Below are 18,841 nucleotides of genomic sequence, written 5' to 3'. Positions count from 1 at the left end.
GCCCTGCAGGTGACTTTGGTCTAATTCAGGTCATTTAGAAGAGAAAGCAATGAGCACCACAGACACAGTCCTGTGTGGAACCATAATTGTTGGCCAAAGAAAGTACAGCTGGAGGTGACTTCCAATGCTTTAACAGCTACATCCAGAGGAGAATGTCTGGCTTCAATACATAATGATGCTATCCAAAGGAATCCAAATATGTTCTCATATTTATGCATAACCTGTTTGGAGTTGCCTAATTTTGTCTGTCGGTAGTTTTTTGGTTTACATCTTGTAAATATGAAGCACATGTATCTAGAAGTAACTATGCTTAACTTGATTTCTCTTCACATTAAAGGGTCATACTTAAAATATATTATTCAAGAACATTTATACATTTTTCTGCTACCTTTGAATAATATACAATTCCCCAACAATAAAAATGTAATGCAACTATGAATTACAATTAATTGTGCTTAGACTGTTTTATTTATCAGAAATACTTTTTAAAAACATCTCTGCAGTAGCCTCCATGTTTTATTCAGTCATGAATTCTGTTCTGCTGATGCATTTCCATATTTTGCTTCATGTTTAAGATTTACTATTTTTTTTTCACTTTAAGTGTATAACTTGAAGCTTGTTCAATGTTTTTTTTTTATATTTCACTGCTGTAGATCTCTAATTTTACTGGTATTCAATTTAAAGTCGTAATGTTATGATTCCTCACTTTCATGACTATTAACAGAAACAGAAAATGCATCCAATGATATAAAAAAATAAAATATTTTGCAGAAAAGCCTTTCTTAATGAAGATTACACTTGTCTTGGAATGATTGCTTTTGGGAAGCAATTGATATTACAAAAGTAGACATCAAGTATGAAACTACAATTTAAATTGCACCCAGTGATCACAGTCCATATCAAGTTCTAAGAGCTAATTTTTAATATCACTTCTTTATATTCAATTTGCAATTCCTGTTCCTCCACTGTCAAAGATCATGCAAAACACCACGTGAGCTGCAGTAAATCAGCACAGGTTCACTGAAATCTGTAAGCACAACAGTTTCCACCAGCTAATGAGCAACACCACTTTTGCAGAGAACATTGTGTTGTATCAATATTTATTTTATCTACACAACCCTGGGCAATATTTTCTCACAGAAACACACAAAACCTATGACTTTTATGTACCACTGAAAACTTCTGAAAATCCTATCGTAGTTACAGGCACTAAATGTTCCTGCCCAGCTGAGGGACTCCACCAGCAATGCTGAAGAGAAGATTGGCAGAATCAGAATTTCTCACCTTCCAGCTTTTATTTTGAAGCTGGCCTAAGCTGGTTTAGAAGGCGTGGTCATCCAAAAGTGGTTTCATCTGAAAAGAGGTGCTGGCTGCAGAATTGTAACCTCTGACCATCACCCATGCATTTTAGGTAGGCAGCTTCCTGAGCATTATCCAAAGGACAGGTCTAGAGGACAGTCTAGCAGTCTTTCATTCCAAACCAATGTTTCTACAACCTGTGGGTATAGCAAACCTCCTTAAACACCTGCTGAATAAAGAACCAGGCCCACTGACTTCAGGGGATCTCTCCTCACGTGTCAAGGCAGGCAGACACTCCAGGTTTTGCCACAGTATGGACCCAACTGGGACAGAGAGCTCCTGACACAGCAGTACCAGCACTGCTGCTAATGAAGCACTTTTCCAATGAATAAATTGAAGATTTTCTTCTTAGGGGAGGTTGATCTAGCACCTTTCACGAGCACAGTACTCATTAATATGTATCTTGCATTTCTAAAACCTGGTCTCCAGCTAAAAAAAAGCCCTCTTACACATAGTGATTATAGCTATAGCTGTTCATATTTCCTTTCCATCTTCCCCACTTCCTGGGGTCTTAAACATGAAGAAAATTACTGCATTGCATTTGTACATCCATAAGTGGCTATAAACCTTTTTAAATATAAACACCACTGTGGGTTTGCATGTCTTTTGAGAGAAAATATGATGGGAGAACTTTGGAACCCAGCATATTTTTCAGTAGTTTGTGTAAACATATAATTTAGTTTTCATTCTCTGCTTTTGTCATAGTTTTTGTCAGTCCAACAAGGCACTGAAGCTCAGGCCCAACTTTAAATTTGTGCCTATTCTTGTTGCCTTCACTGAGACTTAACAAGAACCCAGGCAGAGAACAGAATGGGACTCTATGGGATGTGGGAGGTTTAGGAACTGCATAAAAAGAGCTTGTGGTGGCACCTGTCCTCAATATCCTACCAGAAGGTCACCATAAATCAACTTACTCCAGAAACTAATTTTAGACAGAAAGGAAAAGAAATTGCATTGAGTACAGTGGGTATTTTAAAGTAGTCTCTTAGGATGGAAGTTTGCCTGTTGGCAATGCTGCAGTTGTGGATATTACAAATGAAACATCCTGAATGTGAAGGCTTTGGCACTAGTATGACTGTCCTTGACACCAGGTAGAGGAGCAAGAAAGGGAGGGAACCATCCCACTATCATCTTGTTAACATTCCTGACAAGTGCACTAAGGACACTGCAGAAGCACCATACTGCTAATGCCCCATGTGAGCAATAAGACATGCCAAATTCTAAAAAACACCTCCCTCAGGGGAGCAACTGAAAGCTGTTTACAATAGATCAGAAACTCCTGTCTGAGATTTATCAGCAACTGTCACAGGTGAGAAGTGTTTACTAACAAAGCCAGAAAAAGTGACAGAGAAGGTGATGACTCCTTCAGGATGCTCAGCCTTTGGAATAATTCATCTTTTAGCAGCAGCTGTGGCAAGTCCCAAACTGGAGCTTTCAACAGGTAGCTTGGGCACAGCAAAAGCATTCCCTTCCCTAGGCAGATCTAATCTAGCCCAACTGTATCTGCAGCTGCCCTGAGGCAGTGAGGGAAATGGAAAATGAATTAAAGTGGATCTGATTCCGACTTCCAGGAGAGCACTGCAGAGATTCATTTCCCTGTATTTGATTTGACCAGATTAGAAGCAGTTCTTTACTGTGAGGGTGGTGAGGCCCTGGCACAGGTTGCCCAGAGAAGCTGTGGATACCCTTGGAAGTGTCTGAGGCCAGGCTGGATGGGGCTTTGAGCAACCTGGTCCAGTGAAGGCGTCCCTGCCCTTGGCAGAGGAGATGGAACAAGGTGATCTTTAAAGTCTCTTCCAAGCCAATCCATTTTGGAATGAAACTCTGGGAAACCACTTTCTTTAATTGCAAGAGGAAACCAGAAGCTTTGCCTACCTCAGGCTCTATATCAGCTGTATCATACAACCAACAGAAATATCATTTTTCTATTCTGCTCTCACAGTTCATAAATTTTACTCTAAGAATTGAGTGCAAATTGCAGTTGGTAACTAATGAAGGAGAACTGAGAAGTCCCTAAAAGAAGCTGGGAATTTTTTGATAGATGTCTCATTATGTTATATTTTGACTGCTCAACCAGCTGTTCTTTTTTTAAATAAACCCTTCATTCCAGGTTTGCTGCAGTACATCACAATTTTTTCGAGATTCCAGAGAGTGTTTCCTTCTACTTTTGGAAGCACCGTTCAGGCCATGACAAGTATCTTCCAGGAAAGCTGCCTGCAAGTGCACTCGTCTTCTTAAATTAAACACCCACTGCCATTTGCAAGCAGATTTCTTTAGACACAACCAGAAGCCATGCAGACATTGGCCCTTCCTTTCTTTAGGCCTCTAGCAGCCAGAAATATGTCACATTTTTATAGGTCCTATCACATAATTGCATCAATCTCAATCCAATAAACCTTGTCTCCTCACCACACCAACATACACTGCTCATTACAACCATTAACAGGTCCATGAGCAGGAGGGGGGATCATTATCAGTTCTGATGGATGGGTAGCAGCTCTGTTCTGCATCTTCCTTGTCTGCTGATTCCCTGTGCCAGGAACCACATCATAAAGAGTCACCTCGTTGCTTTCCTGTGGCCACATATTAAGTTTTCCAGCTTAAAGTCTGTTTATAACATAAATATTCATCAAAAGCAGGCTGAAGGAAGACAGGATAAGAATAGTATGTGACTACATCAAAAGGTATTTCCAAAGAAACTGTTTGGTTTTTTTTTTTTCATATATATTTTTCAATTATTGAGATCAATATGGGTTTTTTTTTTGTGGCCTGGATCACAGGGTCTTAGCAAGTGCAGATAATAACCCTCCCTTTCTCATGTACTGGTCTGACTGCAAGCTCTTTGGGAAATAGTTGACCTTTACTGCATAGCTTTAGAAAGAACCACGATTGCTCTCTAATCTCAGTTGCTGTTTATGTGCTCTGGTCTAAGTAGTAGTAGATAAAAACTACCTGTGCTTTCACACCTGTACCTTTACAGTAGAGTCATTAGAACATTCTCAGCAACACCTACATTTAAAGGCTTAAAACAAAATTCCATTGAAACTCCTCTAGGTACCTTGAGGTTACAATAGACTGTGATAACCAGCAGTTTGCAAATGGTAGCCTGCAGCCATAACAAAAGGCTTGCTTGATTTTTCTATTCAAGAGGTGGGAGAGTAAAGCAATAAATATGCAATGTGCTTTCCTCTGTGGAAAAGAAAGTGCAAAACCACAACAAACAGGAACAGACAACAACATTTGGAGATAACACTGCTATAAGAGAGACAAGTTGCAGCCTGAGGGCATTAACCTGCCTTCCCTCAAACTTCTACTGTGTAGTATCATTGTCTACAGGACCCCTGTTTTGCTCAACTATTTAGCATCCAATGATAATTAGATGTATCACATCAAACCAAATGATGACCAAATGAACTTTTATCCTTTCTCCCATCTTCTCTTTCCCTGCACTGTAAATGAAACCAACTTCCATCATCCATCCTTTATAAACTTATCACTCTCCCCTCCATGTCGTTTATCTATTGCATCCAGGTTTTGCTTTTTTTTTTTTTTTTGGTAAGTTTTGAAGAGCTTTACGAAAGGAAGAGGCAAAGGAATAAAAACAGAGAGAGCAATAGTAAAACTGGGTGGCAGCTGCAAAAAAATAATCACAAGAATTAGGCAAGATTTATTGCTACTGAAGGAGAACGTGACTCCACTGACACCAACAATCTAAGAAATGTGTGCAGATATGCATTTTTTCTCTTCTATTGCCATTCACAGCAGCAGCACCGCCAAAGGAATCCCCTGACTTTCCACTAACACAGTGCAATCCTGTTTCTCTCATACTACCAAATACATTTATACCTAAATCATAGAATTCATTGCTTTTTATTTCACTTTCTGACAGATAGTCATGGCTGATTCCCAGAGTTACTTCTTCTCTCAGCAAAAACCATATTAATATCCCTGCAAGTGAATATCTAGTGAATTTATTATAAGAGGAACTGGTTAGACACATACAAACCTCAGAGCAATTTAATCCATGCATCAAAATACTTACAGTGCTGAATAAATTGAAAATGGAAAGTGTGATACAGATATGTGTTTGGAGTAGAAGCAAACAAAGTCATTCAAGTGGTTTTGCTATCACAAATTAAAGTACTTAACATTTCTTAATTCAAAGCTATTAAAAATTACTTCCTGTGAACACCGCAGAGCAGTACATTTTTTATAATGGTAATAAACAGCTTGAAGTTTTATCAAATCAGATTTGGTTTTGGGTTCTTTTGTCATTAGGCTTCTTTCCCCCAATCAAATTAGAAATGTAATGCATTGGAGGGAAGACAATATGTTGAGGCTTCAGTGAAGCAGCAGAGAGATGCAAAAATCTTACTTCAGAAGTGGGATGGACTACTGATATCAGCTATCCTGAAGCAATACATTATTTATTTTGGAAATGCTTAGAATTTCTGATTTCTCACAGAATCCAGAGTGTGATCTGCTAGGATTGAGTTTAATACATAAATGAGGAAAAATACGTAACAGGGTTTAAAACCTTAAACTTTCACGGTTGAAATAGTTTTACCTTTATGAACAAGCCCCAAGCACAGTACAGCTGAATGACTGCTCACTGCGACATTCGGAGAGACTTTCTCTGCTCCACTAAGAGCAGCTTAAATGTGCTTTTATATTTTTTCTTTCAATGAGTCAGAAATTGTCCTTTCTATAACCTGAGGCAGCATTTGCTGCTCTTATAGGTGGTACAGCGTTGTTATCAGTCTAGATATTGTGGTGCCCAAGTGCCATGTCATCTAGAAGGGGAGCTGTCAGCACTGTGAAGCTTGGGTTTATTTTTGCTGTAGTAAATTAGTGTTTCACATACAGGCAAATCCCCAAACAGGGGGTCTGGCAGCACACAGGTAATTCAGTCTCAGAAATCCCAGGTCAGCACAGGAGTCTGGTATCAGCAGAGCCAGCCCCACCTCATGCCTGTGCTTCAATCAGGGACTAAGAGAGAAGGAGACTTCTCCTGCTGTTTGCACAGCTCCTACCCCACTGCTGTCTCAGAACCCAAAGCATTGCAATAACTCAGTGGCAGAAGTGTCACTCAGCTCCCAGGGATGGAGCTCCTGTGCTGGGCTGCCTCGTGACATCACAGGTGACATTACAGGGACACTGCCCACCTACAAGGGCTCACTATGCAGAGCTGCCCACTTAAGAGAAAACTGATATCCATGTGTCTGCTGGTTGCTATAACACAGTAGATTAATAACAACTGCAATAATTAGATAATACAGCCCTATTTTCAAAGGTGTGCTGCCACTATCTTTAAAGATAACTGCTTGATATTTGCAAGTACTTAAAGCACTTTGAGGATTGGAGTCTCAGCGCAGAGCCACACAGCTCTTTGAAAAGTGAACAAACTGATGCTGAGCTCTCTGGATCCCTGGTGAGACCCAAGTTCTCTTAAAAATTGAATACCAGATGAAAAACTGGTTTTGCCTGTAAGAAAGCTCTGTTGGCAAACAAGCAGGAAAAAAAAAAGTACAACGTACAAGCACAGTACAAGTACATCCTCCTGTCTGTCTTCCCAGTTTCTTTCAGAAAGCCTGAGCAATTTCTCTGTGCTCTAAGGTAACACAGCCTCATCTTCATGCAGGAATGTGAATAGAGCATTGTAAATAATGGGGGTACATCCAGATAAACATTCTGGATCTGTATCAGTTCTTTGTGGGTATTTTTAGCTAGTGAAAAACTATTCAACCATGTTCAAAGCAGCAGTCAATTTTGTGTTTTCCGGGTTTTTTTTTCAGAATGCAAAATATTTGCATAGCATCTTGAATTCTTCTGGGGGTGGGTATAGAGTTGGCTCCCTTCCACTTTAAATGCCTTATTGTTTGATTTTGGTTGTTGCCTTTTCTTTTTTTTTTTTTTTTTAAGTCAAAAGCAGAAACATTCTTGATGGCTACAATTGGTACTCTGTTACCCTTACATTGATTCTTTAGCTTTTGCATTCTTACAGAGCTATTACACCATGCAAGCACAAGTAGATTTACTGGTGACAACAGTAAACCGTGTTCAAGTTACAGAGCAGCATTTTTCTGATGAAGTTTCCCATTCAAGCAGCACCAAGGATTTCATAGAGCTGCTGAACCTGTGTAGAGTTGCCAGACTGCAGTTGTGGCATTGCCTCTGCTCAGGACACTGGGGCGAGCTGGGAGGAGCTGAGGGCATAGCAGTTTATGCTGAGGGCAAAATATTGGAAAATTTATGCAACTGCTTAAATACAAGATGCTAGTGAGCTCTCATTGCCACAAATCATAACACAGCCTCAGCATCTGAACCAGTCTCAGGCACAGCTTCCAACCTCCAGCTGTTTTATTCTCTAGTACTTTTAATAGTTCCACACCTGTGTATGATTTTGTGTCAAGCACATACATTATTCCTTTTGAAAAAGGTGCCATATAAACAGGTTTCACTATTGCTACTGTTACAAAGTAGGAGTTGTAATTTCTTCCCAGAGGAGAATTTAACACACAAGAAAAATACAGCTTCCCTGAGTGTGGCTTGAAAATTTATGAGGACTGACATGCTTTTGTCCATGTATCTTATATTTACAACAATGTGATCTGTTGCCCAGTGTGATTAGCAAGTACCAGATCTAAAGACCTGACAGGGCTGCTTTTTTCATTTCTTAGAGGACATAAACCATCACTAACATGTGACTTAACATTCTTTATCTGTGTCCATGCCTGTGAAGTCAAACCTAATAGTCACCCTGCATAAAATGCACCTAGCCAGATAGAGGGCCTTTAGTCTCCTATGGTGGTGCATTGGCAATCTAGAGGATGAGGAAAATTAAAAACCAAAATATTGACCCATGTCTGTTCTTGCATTTATACAACTCAGGGTGAGTGTGCTGTGATTGTGTTGTATTTCTTGGCATTTATGAATATTTAAACCAGAATAATTGCCTTTGTATGCAGAGGATTTAGTACCTGGAATTCAAAGGAGAAAGCAAAATCCATTCCCATTCCATTTATTAGGTGATTAAATTGTATTGAATTATGTCAATTCATCTTCTCTCTCTTCATTTCAAATAACATGTTCTGTTTTAAAAGGGTGAAAAAGTGTCGAAGAGCCAGAACTGCTACCCACTGCTGAGCAAATGGAGAGCAACAAAGTGAGCAGGCTTGAGATGCTGGCTAACTGTGTGGAGTAGAGGTTTCAGAATTTGCCCTTCTTAACAATCATGTGAAAAGGATTTTGACAACACTTGTACTGAAAAACACCTCTTTTTTATAAACTTGCTGAAGAAAAGATGTATGTGGAAATAAGAACATGTAAATTTCCCAGTTATACATGGAAAAAACCAGACTTTTCTTTTTTTGGACACCCAAAAAGTGTGCATTCCTAGCAACTGTCTCACAAAGAATGAATATGAAGTGCAGAAACAATACCATCTGATTACAAAGCACAGGGGATTAACAGTTATTGGCAATCAACTGGGAGGACAGAATTCATTCTCACTTTCTCAATTCACAAAGGTGAGAAATACATCTGCAGAAAATCAAAGCCTGTATTGATGATGTTCAGAAAAAGAGATAATTTTATTAGAGCAAATAGCTCTAAGTAGTCATGTGATTTTCAGCAACCTACAAAAGAAGCACTACATTTTTTGAACTATATTTTTCAGCTTCTCTCCCAACCCTTTCATCAAAAATCTCACCTCAGTCTGCAAGAATCTTTTGCTCACTGGCTGCACTTTTAAATGACCAGCAATCAAGATAGTTAAGCTACATTACAAATCTAGCCTTCTGGTTATGGATTTTTAATTACTCTCAATTACTCCTTCTCTTTTTTGAACCCTTATTACTTGTTTTTGCCAAACACAATCCCAATCCAACAGCCATTCAACCCAGCAGGAGTCATTCCATTAATGAAGTTTTGATCTGTAACAGCTTCTTTCATTTGCACTACAGACTATCAGGATCAAATCACAGCTGAACGATGCGGTAAAGGAAATTGACTCATGAACACTGTAAAGTCTGGCTTCCAGATAACTCCTGTCCTGTGACCACCCCCATCCCACCTCCCTGGATAATTCCCATTTCCCCACAGCTCTATCACAGCGGTTCTGCCCCGCACATTCCCAGTCCCCCTGCTATTATTCTCCTCTCCCACAGCAGCTCTCTCTGGTCCCCAGGCACTTCCCCTGCCACATTCCATATCTGAGCAGCCATCCTGTCATGCTGATTGCTCTGCCCTGTGCTGTGCAGGCGAGGAGTTGGCTGAAAGGCTGTTGGTTATATGGCTGCTATAAACTCAGCTGAGAGCAAGGGAGTACTCCCTGTTTATCTCTCACTAAAGGCTCTTTCCCATGTACCCAGCTGTCAATTTTAACAGAATATGTAGGAACTTAACACCTTCCAGATCTCTCTGTGCTATCAAACTAGTGGATATTTGCAAATTTGGTTGGAGTTTGCTAAAAAAATATCGAAAGCTGCTAGGAAGTAAGTGACTCACAGAGAGATGGACAATGTCATCATGAGTTGTGTTTCCTTAAAAAGCCAGACTAAATGTTCCCAGAAGAAGGTTACAATCTTATAAAATCACAGACCAGGTATGAATGATAGTGCACTGGCAGCCAAATCATCCATTTTCAAGAATGGGGTCATAAAAGAAGAGTTCGTTTGCTCAAGAGAAGTAATTCTGATGTGCATTTGCAGTAAAGTGAGTAAAGCTCTCAAGGTTACTGAATCTGCAGTGAGGGAAGACTTGTTTCCAGCTGCCAGGCTGCAGGTCATTGCAATCCTAAACAAGTGATCACAGTTAAACAGCTTATCCTGTTTATTCTGGAGTTTAGCTTGAACCAGAACAGAAAATCTCAACTACCCTTGAATTTTTTACCTGGAAACTGAACTCAACATCTCTGTGTAGGCTTACGGCTTTGGAAGGCTGAATTACACTTTGAAATTTGAAATGCTCAGCTTTAGGGGGAGTCATTGTCATTTTATTTTATCCACAACGTTTACTTCCCCCTTCTGCTTTTGTATCAGGAGAAGAAAGTGAGCTTTGCTCACCAAGAGAGCTCATGCAGAACGTCAAACCATTGTCCTCTAGCTGCACATTCAACTGATGTTTACATCTGAAAGTTCCACTGGAGAAATAAACACACTGAGCACAACGTTGCCATCAATTAAAATACCAAGCTGCCTCTTCACAAGACAGGCCGTGCATAGCTAAGCATCAAAATATGTTCCCGGTACTGTTATTATTATGATATGACCAAAGAGTCTTCACATTTTAATGCTATTATCTTCTACATGGAGGATAATAATTTAACCTGCTTCAGTGGAGACAATAAAAATTCTTATACTTTTGCACATCTCCCTGCTGTCAATACTTGAATTTTTCCACATTTTTTTTCTTTATGTGGAATGAAGAACCATCTACTGAACACAAATAGCAACTAACAAGCTGAGATAACCCCATCAAAAAATAATTACTATAAGATCCTTGACTTTTTCCTCTCTGTCCTTCAAACAAAAACTATTAAAAGTTAACAAACTGAATTTTCGTTTTGACAGAAACACCAAACAATGCTTGAAAAGCTGCCCACATCTGTGAAACTATATCTAATCAAATTCACGCCTGCATTGGTTGCCTGGGTAACAATCAGACAGTTGCTCCTACAAACAAACTGCAAAGAGCAGAAGGAAATGTGCTCTAACTGGGAGCATCTACTTCTCTGAGCTTGGCCCTTGTTAGTTTAAGAAATAATCATATAGAATATGATCTTATTCACGAGGCAGTGGATGAATGGAGGAGGGATATTATAGACTGGCTGGCTCACTCATGAGGGTAAGGAAGACATAGGAAAGGTTGTGAGCAAATGAATATAAAAGCTCAGCTCCATTTTTATCATTCTCTCCTTTTCTTCTCCCTAAGAAGCACAGCATGGCCATTTGGAGGTAACTATATGTCCCTGCATAAAAGGGTGATTCATTACTTCTTTTTCAGCACATAGTTAAAGTTATTGTCTACATTCTCCCCTCACAGCACAGGCCCCCAATTGATCAGCTTCGTGTTAGGCTCCTCCTCATGACACACAGAAGAGATGGCTCTCAGGGACGTATAGAGATGTGATAGGCGCTGCAAAGGCCGTCGTTTCCACAGCAACGGTGATCATGCAGGAGCTCTGAGCCAAACTTCATCTCCACCCCATTCCTCCCCCCTTAATCTGACCACACAGGTTTCCTTCTTCACGCTCACCACAGGCGCTTCCGGAGGGATCCAGCCACGTTTGGACGGGTGAATGTCCCTCACACACTGAAATGTAGGAGTTGTACAGACAAGTATTGGCTTTGGGGCTCGCATGACTTTCAAAAAAGTCAAGTTTGTCAACCTCAAGCATTCAAAAATTATGTTTTAATAAATATATAAAACCTTGAGATTTGACTAATGAATATCTTTGCATGAGGTTTAATTTGACTTCTGGGTTATAAGACTTAAGCCCCTTTTCATACTAAGGTGGGCTTGAAAGTTAGACAGGTATTTTTTGGTGGTGTTGCTTTAAATTAATAAAATGTAAGCTGCTTACAAAATAAGTCAGACCCAGGACAAAAAGGATCTAAATAAACAATTGTTATGATAGTGGCATGCTATAAACTAGGCATATTGCAGCTGTCCTGTAACACTGCTTAAAAAAAGGGAAGAAAATAGAATAGTCAAACGGCTGCTCCTTATTGAAACCCAAATCAATTACCTGCTAAAAGTAAGTATTGCAGAGGGACATACTTGTGCTGCAGATTTCCCACACTGCTATGTACAGGCTAAAGCCCCTAAATAGTGCCTTACGTCATGGGTTTCAAGTTGGTGGGTGTAACTGCAAAACTGAAATTATCACGAAAAACAAATATAAAGATGCCAAGCTGACTTCCTGGCCACAGAAGCAGAGCTGACAGAAACAAAAGTAACGTGGGAAAGGTTCATCAGCAGGATGGTTACTTGCTTTGCCAGCAAAGAAGCCTGTTGCAGCGGCAAGGATCAAATGCTGGCTGCTCCTCATGGTCAGTTTTTCCACCAGATTCATAGGTCTGTTTATTTTGGGGAGTTTGCTTTGCCCTTAATCAGCAGTAGCCACACATTACATAATGCTGGACTGGCTACGTGGCACAGATTAACAGAAACCAGCTGTGAAGTAAATGCTTTCTTCATCTTTACACTTGTCACGTTTGTATGGCAGAAAGATTTTGTACAAAAAGGCCTCAGCTCTGTGCATGGATTTGCAGGCATGTGCGCACATGTGCCTTCTCACCTCCCCCTAGTGCAATCAGCTGGCAGGAAGCTCCCAAATTCCCTTAGATCCCAGTGGAATTCCAAATCAAAGAGAGCTACTGACCACAGGACATTTAAATTTGACCAAACAGGGGGACTTTCTAAAAGGTTGGTAAAGGAAAGCTTCTCGCTCTCTCAAGCTTTGAAACAAGTCCGTGGCTGGGCTCTGGAGGAAAAGGGGAATTTCTGTTTCCTGGTGCCTTAGTTAAAATATTTTTTTAAGGTAATGTCAGGCTTTTAATCAAGAGAAACTGTCCAACAATGCCTCATCTTTTTCCTCCTTCTCAGACCACAGTCTACTTATGTGTACATTAAGCAGATTGTAAAACAGCGTGCCCAGGACTAGACCAGGAGCAAGGATCATCTCCTGCAGATACTGCCAGCACTGGGCCTCCAGCTACTGCAGCTGCTGCTTTGAACAAATGTCCTGAAGCAGTTGACTTTGGTGGCTGTTGCTGATATGCCTTTCCATATCGAATCAGATACAGAGGAAAACATGCAATAGAAAGTTGTGAACATGAGCAAGGAAATAACTAATGTGCCGTAAAAGCAGGAACAGCCCTCAAGTCCCCAATATTAGAGCATCCACCACATTTGCCTCTGCTGACCTTACCTAGAGGGATTTGCTATGTAAGATGAAGAAATTGTCATATGTACTTACAGAAATCAGTAACATACTTACTTCCATATATGAAGTATTGGAATTTTTAAGGACTGCTTTTTGTTGTTGGTTTTTTATTCCAACTCAGGAAAAATTGTGAGCAATCTTCAGTTTCACAGAAGTTTTCCCTACAGGCTTTTACATACATATCAACCTGAAACAAATTATCCATTTTTCAGCACTTAAAAATGAGATTCTTCCCAGTGGTTTAGCAATAAATACTTAGACATTATTTTAAGCTTATTGCAAAACAAAAAACATTAATCATTAATGTTTAGTGTAGTTTGAAGAACATTTTCTTCCTGAGAAATATATTTTTTATTTCTTCCCTGCCCCCGTAGTATGGTTTTCCAGCTCTAGAAAAAAAGCCAACAGGTCATGATGATACCGATGGCTCTTTGGGAAAGCATCAGGAAAATGGAAGTTTCTTTGTGTGACTTTTTTCATGAAAGACCTGGGGATTTTTGTTTGTACATCTTTACTTATTGCTGAGACATTTTATAGTCTTAGCTGGGCAGAATTTTAAAACCTATCTTGAAACTGAATGGCAAAAATGGATGAATGAATGAATGAATGAATGAACGAATGAATGAATAAGACATTAACCTAAGAAGTAGAAACTGAGGCAAAGTATGTGTACTCTGAAGCACTACAGAAAGAAACAGATGCCAGCAGAGTCCTAGAACTCCTCATTGTGTCTGAGGAGAAAAAAATCTCAACAAATTAGTGCTAAACGAAAGATACCTTTAGGAGACTGCCTTATGTAGGGAATGGTGTTAAACTAGAACATGAATAAGGAGATACAATACAAATAGAAGGTAAAAGGCATGATATGTACATCTTAAGTTTTGCTTTAAAAATTGTATTTTGGTGGGACAGTTTACTATTTGCTCTTACAGTAAAGAACCCTGAGACATTTAGTACCAATATTACAACTTTTTAAAACCAATTAAGTTGTTACCTGATACAATATTCTTTATGAAGACAAGCTTCTGTCAGCAATTTGTTGCCCCCCTCACACCTGACTTCAAATATGAAATTGGGCCATCAAAGTCTACCATGGCCATCAAAGCCACAAACCCACAGCCATCCACTTCTACTACAGTCACAACAACTGAAAGTAGAATGTACTACAGAACACTATTTCATAAAGGTGGAAGAGCATTACTTTTACTTTTTATCTCCTGCACGTATGTCCCAGGGAGAATTCACAGCCTGTGCTTCCCATTTCTGGAAGCAATGCACTTTACTTTGTAAACGCTGGTCATATGCATCATTTAGGTATCCGTGGTTACATAGATGTAAAGAGCTCTTGAATTACATCCTACTTGTTTTCCAGCTTCTGTGCCTGTGAGGGTTGCTGCAGCAGCAAAAACCGTGGGTCTGAACCAGAGTCTACCATGGCTGACAAGGAGATGACATTAAATACAAATCTGAATAGCTGAATAAATTAGGCAGCTGGTACAACCCCAGTTGATCTTAATTTATATGCAGAGTAAGCAAGGAAAGAAGAGGGAAGAAGGCATTAGAGAGTACAAAGTACTTTCCAAGCCCATATCATCTTTCCATGGTATCAAGAGGAAAACCTGTTACTCGTTCTTCCAGCACATTGCAGTGCCACGTACACCAGTGACACTGCAGAGTCTGGATCCACTGTAAAGGTCATCTTGGGACTACTGAGGTCAGTGCAGCTCTGCTGACCCCAGCAGATGCAGGAGAGGCTACCAGAGGATCTCCATGCCAAGCCTACCTTTTCCACCCCTACAGTGAAGCAGGGCTAGGAACACCCTCAGCTTCTTTGCCAGGGGGCATTCCCCAGTACACATCCAGTGAATTTCAGGAATATGTCCACTGCTGCCCTTTAAGTGGTTACAAAGAAAGGAGGAGGGTGAGACTGGCTTTCCATAGATACCCTTTGCTGCTCACTGGGTTAAATAAAGGAACTTCACCATTCCCATACTGGAGTTAATTACCCAAAGAATGTAAAGTGCTGTTCAAGAAGCTGAAATTCACTGTTTTTACAGAGGTTAATACATGCAGTGGCTCATTCCAAGCTATGATGTTCTAAAAATGAAGGTGATCTGTGTTCTGCCACCACATTTTGAAAATTGCTGTTTAGCCCTGGATCAGAGAAGAGCTTGACAACAACTTGCTGTAAAAATAAAATGATAGATTCAGGTCTGCATTTTACAGTCCCACGAACACTGATCTTTGATATTCCTTAGGCAAACTTTCTGTTTGAGGTTTGGAGATTGTTTTATTGTTTTTTTCTCTCCTGGAAAAGGTTTGTTGCTCATATTCAACCTCTGAAATCTCTTGCGTACTCCCTGTCATACTATTTTTCAAAAACAGCATTTGATCTTGTGAAATAAATAATATGAATAATTCATGAGAAAGACATCTTAAAACCCAACTAAATTCCACCCTTCCTTTCTTCCTCCTACTTTTCCATTTGGCATTTAAGCTATTATAAACAGGCACATTTTGGTAACAAGCTAGACTGCCTGTGGATAGCAGGAGTATCATCAGTTAGAGAAGCAAAACCACGCACTGAAAAACCCTTAAATATAACACTGGAACAATAAATACTGCCAAGACAGTATTGATTCAGCATACTCTTAAATTATGTTAAAGCTTTTAATTCCATGCTCTCTCACCCTTTTTCCTTAAAACCATATTACATTAAGTCATATACCTTTCTGATACCTTCTACTACAGCACTGAAACATGTCTGCCAGCATTAGAAATATTTTCAGGCCTGTGAATAAAAACCAATTTACTTTAAAAATGCACCTCCACAAATCTGTGTTCCTAAGTTGGTAACTTGTTTCATTAACATGGTGTATAAGCCATTATTTAATACTTTTTAAAAGCACATGACATATTGCAAAACCTTAAACTTATCACATTATTTCATGAGTGATCGACAGTGGTCAAAATTTGATACCAAATTCTAAAATATTAACATCAGTTTTCAGAATCTTTCAATCCCACAGCATGTCTGGCTGCTCTTTAATAAAAGGCAATGGTTTTAAGGATCCATCAACAGTTTGTGTCTCCACTGGCTCATCAGAAATGCCATCAGAAGAGGAGCACATTTCTCTTTTCATCCCCCTACGGCACAGATTGGGTGATATGGCAGAAAAAGAGCCCTGCTCACTGCACAGCCCAGGCACAGCTGTGTCTTGGTGACAAATGGGGGAAGACTGATGTTCCTTGGTTCTGCTCCTTATAGGTATCTGAGATGGCACCAGGGATGACCAGTTGGGGTGACACTCCTTGCAGAGAGGCTTGTACTCTTCCCTGGATGATAAGGGATAAGGATTGCAAGAATGGTCTCCAAATCTACAGATTCCCAGGGAACTCAGAAACATCTCGTGGCCTGGGACCATTTAACTCTGTCCCTCGCTTGCTTTGGAGTCCACCTTTCATCAGGATTGCTGCTCTTACAGCTCTCCTGAAGTCTTGGAAGAACATCAGGGTAAATTAGCCCATCTGTTTTCATCTGGCAGGGATTCAGCAAGACACAGTTTAGCAAAGTGCTTAAATAAATGCTTAACCTTAAGCTTGCTATTAAGGACCCAAGAAAATGCTTTCCTGGATTAAGAACAAGAACTAGTGGAAAACGGAGGAGGTGTTCATTGTTTGTGGCAGTCAGAGGCCTCACAACAGAGAGGGGGACTGCTTTCAGGGCTTGCCAAGATCTGTGTGTGTGGGATGGGACACAGTCAGTGGAGATGGTGGCCATGTGTGACCACAGAACAGGACACAGACTGTGGCGTGTAGCTTTCACATGCCATTTTCATGACAAGAAAATAGGGGAAGGATTGCACAGCACTGCTTTTTGACAGTGTTCAACCTCTACTGGCCTGTGTCTTGGGCCGCTTAACCCTTCAGGTATTAGAGTGGCACAAGTCCCAGGGAGGCACAGAGGCAAAGACCTGAATTCCCGAGGATGTAGGGGACACAACTTTCCAAGGATGCTGTGCTGCCCATGGCTGCAGGGGGCTCTAGCACAGGGACAGTGCTGTGTACTAATACCTCAACCCCTCACTCTGCTCCGTGCTCCCTCAGCCATGGGAAATAGAAGCAAACAGCTCAAATCTTGTGTGATGATGGGGGTAGTGAAGATCCAGGTGGCAGCTTCTCTACAGGTTCATAATAACTCTCCCTTTGCAATACAAATACTGCCTGCAGGTGTTTACTCCTGCCTTTTTACAAACTGAAATGAGACAACACGTTTGCACGACGAATCTCTTCATAATGCATTTTACCTCCTGCAAACTGCTTATAAATACAATTATTTTTCAAAAGACTGAGAAATCTGCCAGATCCTTATATATAGGTCCTTGTGGATGACACAATCCATCACCTTTCCAGTAAAGAACTATACAAAATGAAATATTTAATAGGTGGTGATTAATTAAATATTAATGGCCAATGCATCACAGACATCTCCAAATGTTTACATGAGTATGTAAGTTAGCATGCTTATTTTTGTAGCAGCTCAGTCTGTTCCCACCTACCTTGTTTGCTAACTGCTTCACTGGCCTCTAAGGAATCCCATGGCCCCAAAGTCACCTCTAAGCAAAATTTCCAGCTCTAGAACTTCAAACCCAAGTTGTTTCAGTTCTTCCTTCAGCATCCCTCAAACATCCTCCTACCTTACCATGGGCTTCTTGGCTTGCCTGTGTCTATCTCCATTACCCACAATGAGTTTTTACTGTAGATGGAGGTCGTGGGCCCAAAAGAGAAATAATTTACCCCTGCTTTCATTCACACCAGAACAAAACCAGCATTTTCCTCTGCAGAGGCATCTGCAGAGGTTCTGTGGGATGTTTTGAGCTGGCAAAGAAGGGGAGGCTGAGGAGGCTGCTCAGGCAGCTGGAAAGTGCTGTGTAAAGAGCAGAGCATCCTGCTGGGGTAATTAGAGAGCTCCTACTGGATTTATTCCAAGATCAAAGCCCTAAACTTATTTACTTACTTAACTCCCATATCTTTGGAAAAATGCACACTTATAATACCAGACTGCAGGATGAGAAGTACTTAGGCTGCTCGAGAGGGGAGCTTTGAAAAAGTCAAAATTTTCCTCCCTGGAATTAGTTTGCTGACAAAGAGCATTAGGTCATCTGGGACAGATGCTGCCTCTCATGGAAATCAGTGGGGTTTTAAAACCTGCAATTTTTTCTCAACACCTGAGAAAGATCCCCATTGTGGCAGTTCACACAAATTCTTCTACTGACTTCTCTTGAGCAAGACAAACCCTAAAAAGAAGGTAAAGTTTTGCTTTTTAATCCCCTTCAAAATAGCTCAGGCATGTATGGTGGAAGTAGCTGTGAGAAGTAATTGCTGCACAGTGGCCCAATTACTCACATACTTCAAAACAACCCAGAACTCCCACCTGCTATGAGGGAAAGGCTTGAAAGTTGTGGGTTATGAAACAGATAGAAGCATCATTTCAGACCTATGTAAGTGTCAGCTTACATTTGTTTTTCTTTA

The sequence above is a fragment of the Corvus cornix genome, chromosome 4A (assembly GCF_000738735.6).
Source record: "Corvus cornix cornix isolate S_Up_H32 chromosome 4A, ASM73873v5, whole genome shotgun sequence".
In the NCBI taxonomy this organism is placed as follows: domain Eukaryota; kingdom Metazoa; phylum Chordata; class Aves; order Passeriformes; family Corvidae; genus Corvus; species Corvus cornix.
The sequence above is the reverse complement of the archived record's forward strand: the minus strand, read 5'-3'. Positions refer to the sequence as shown.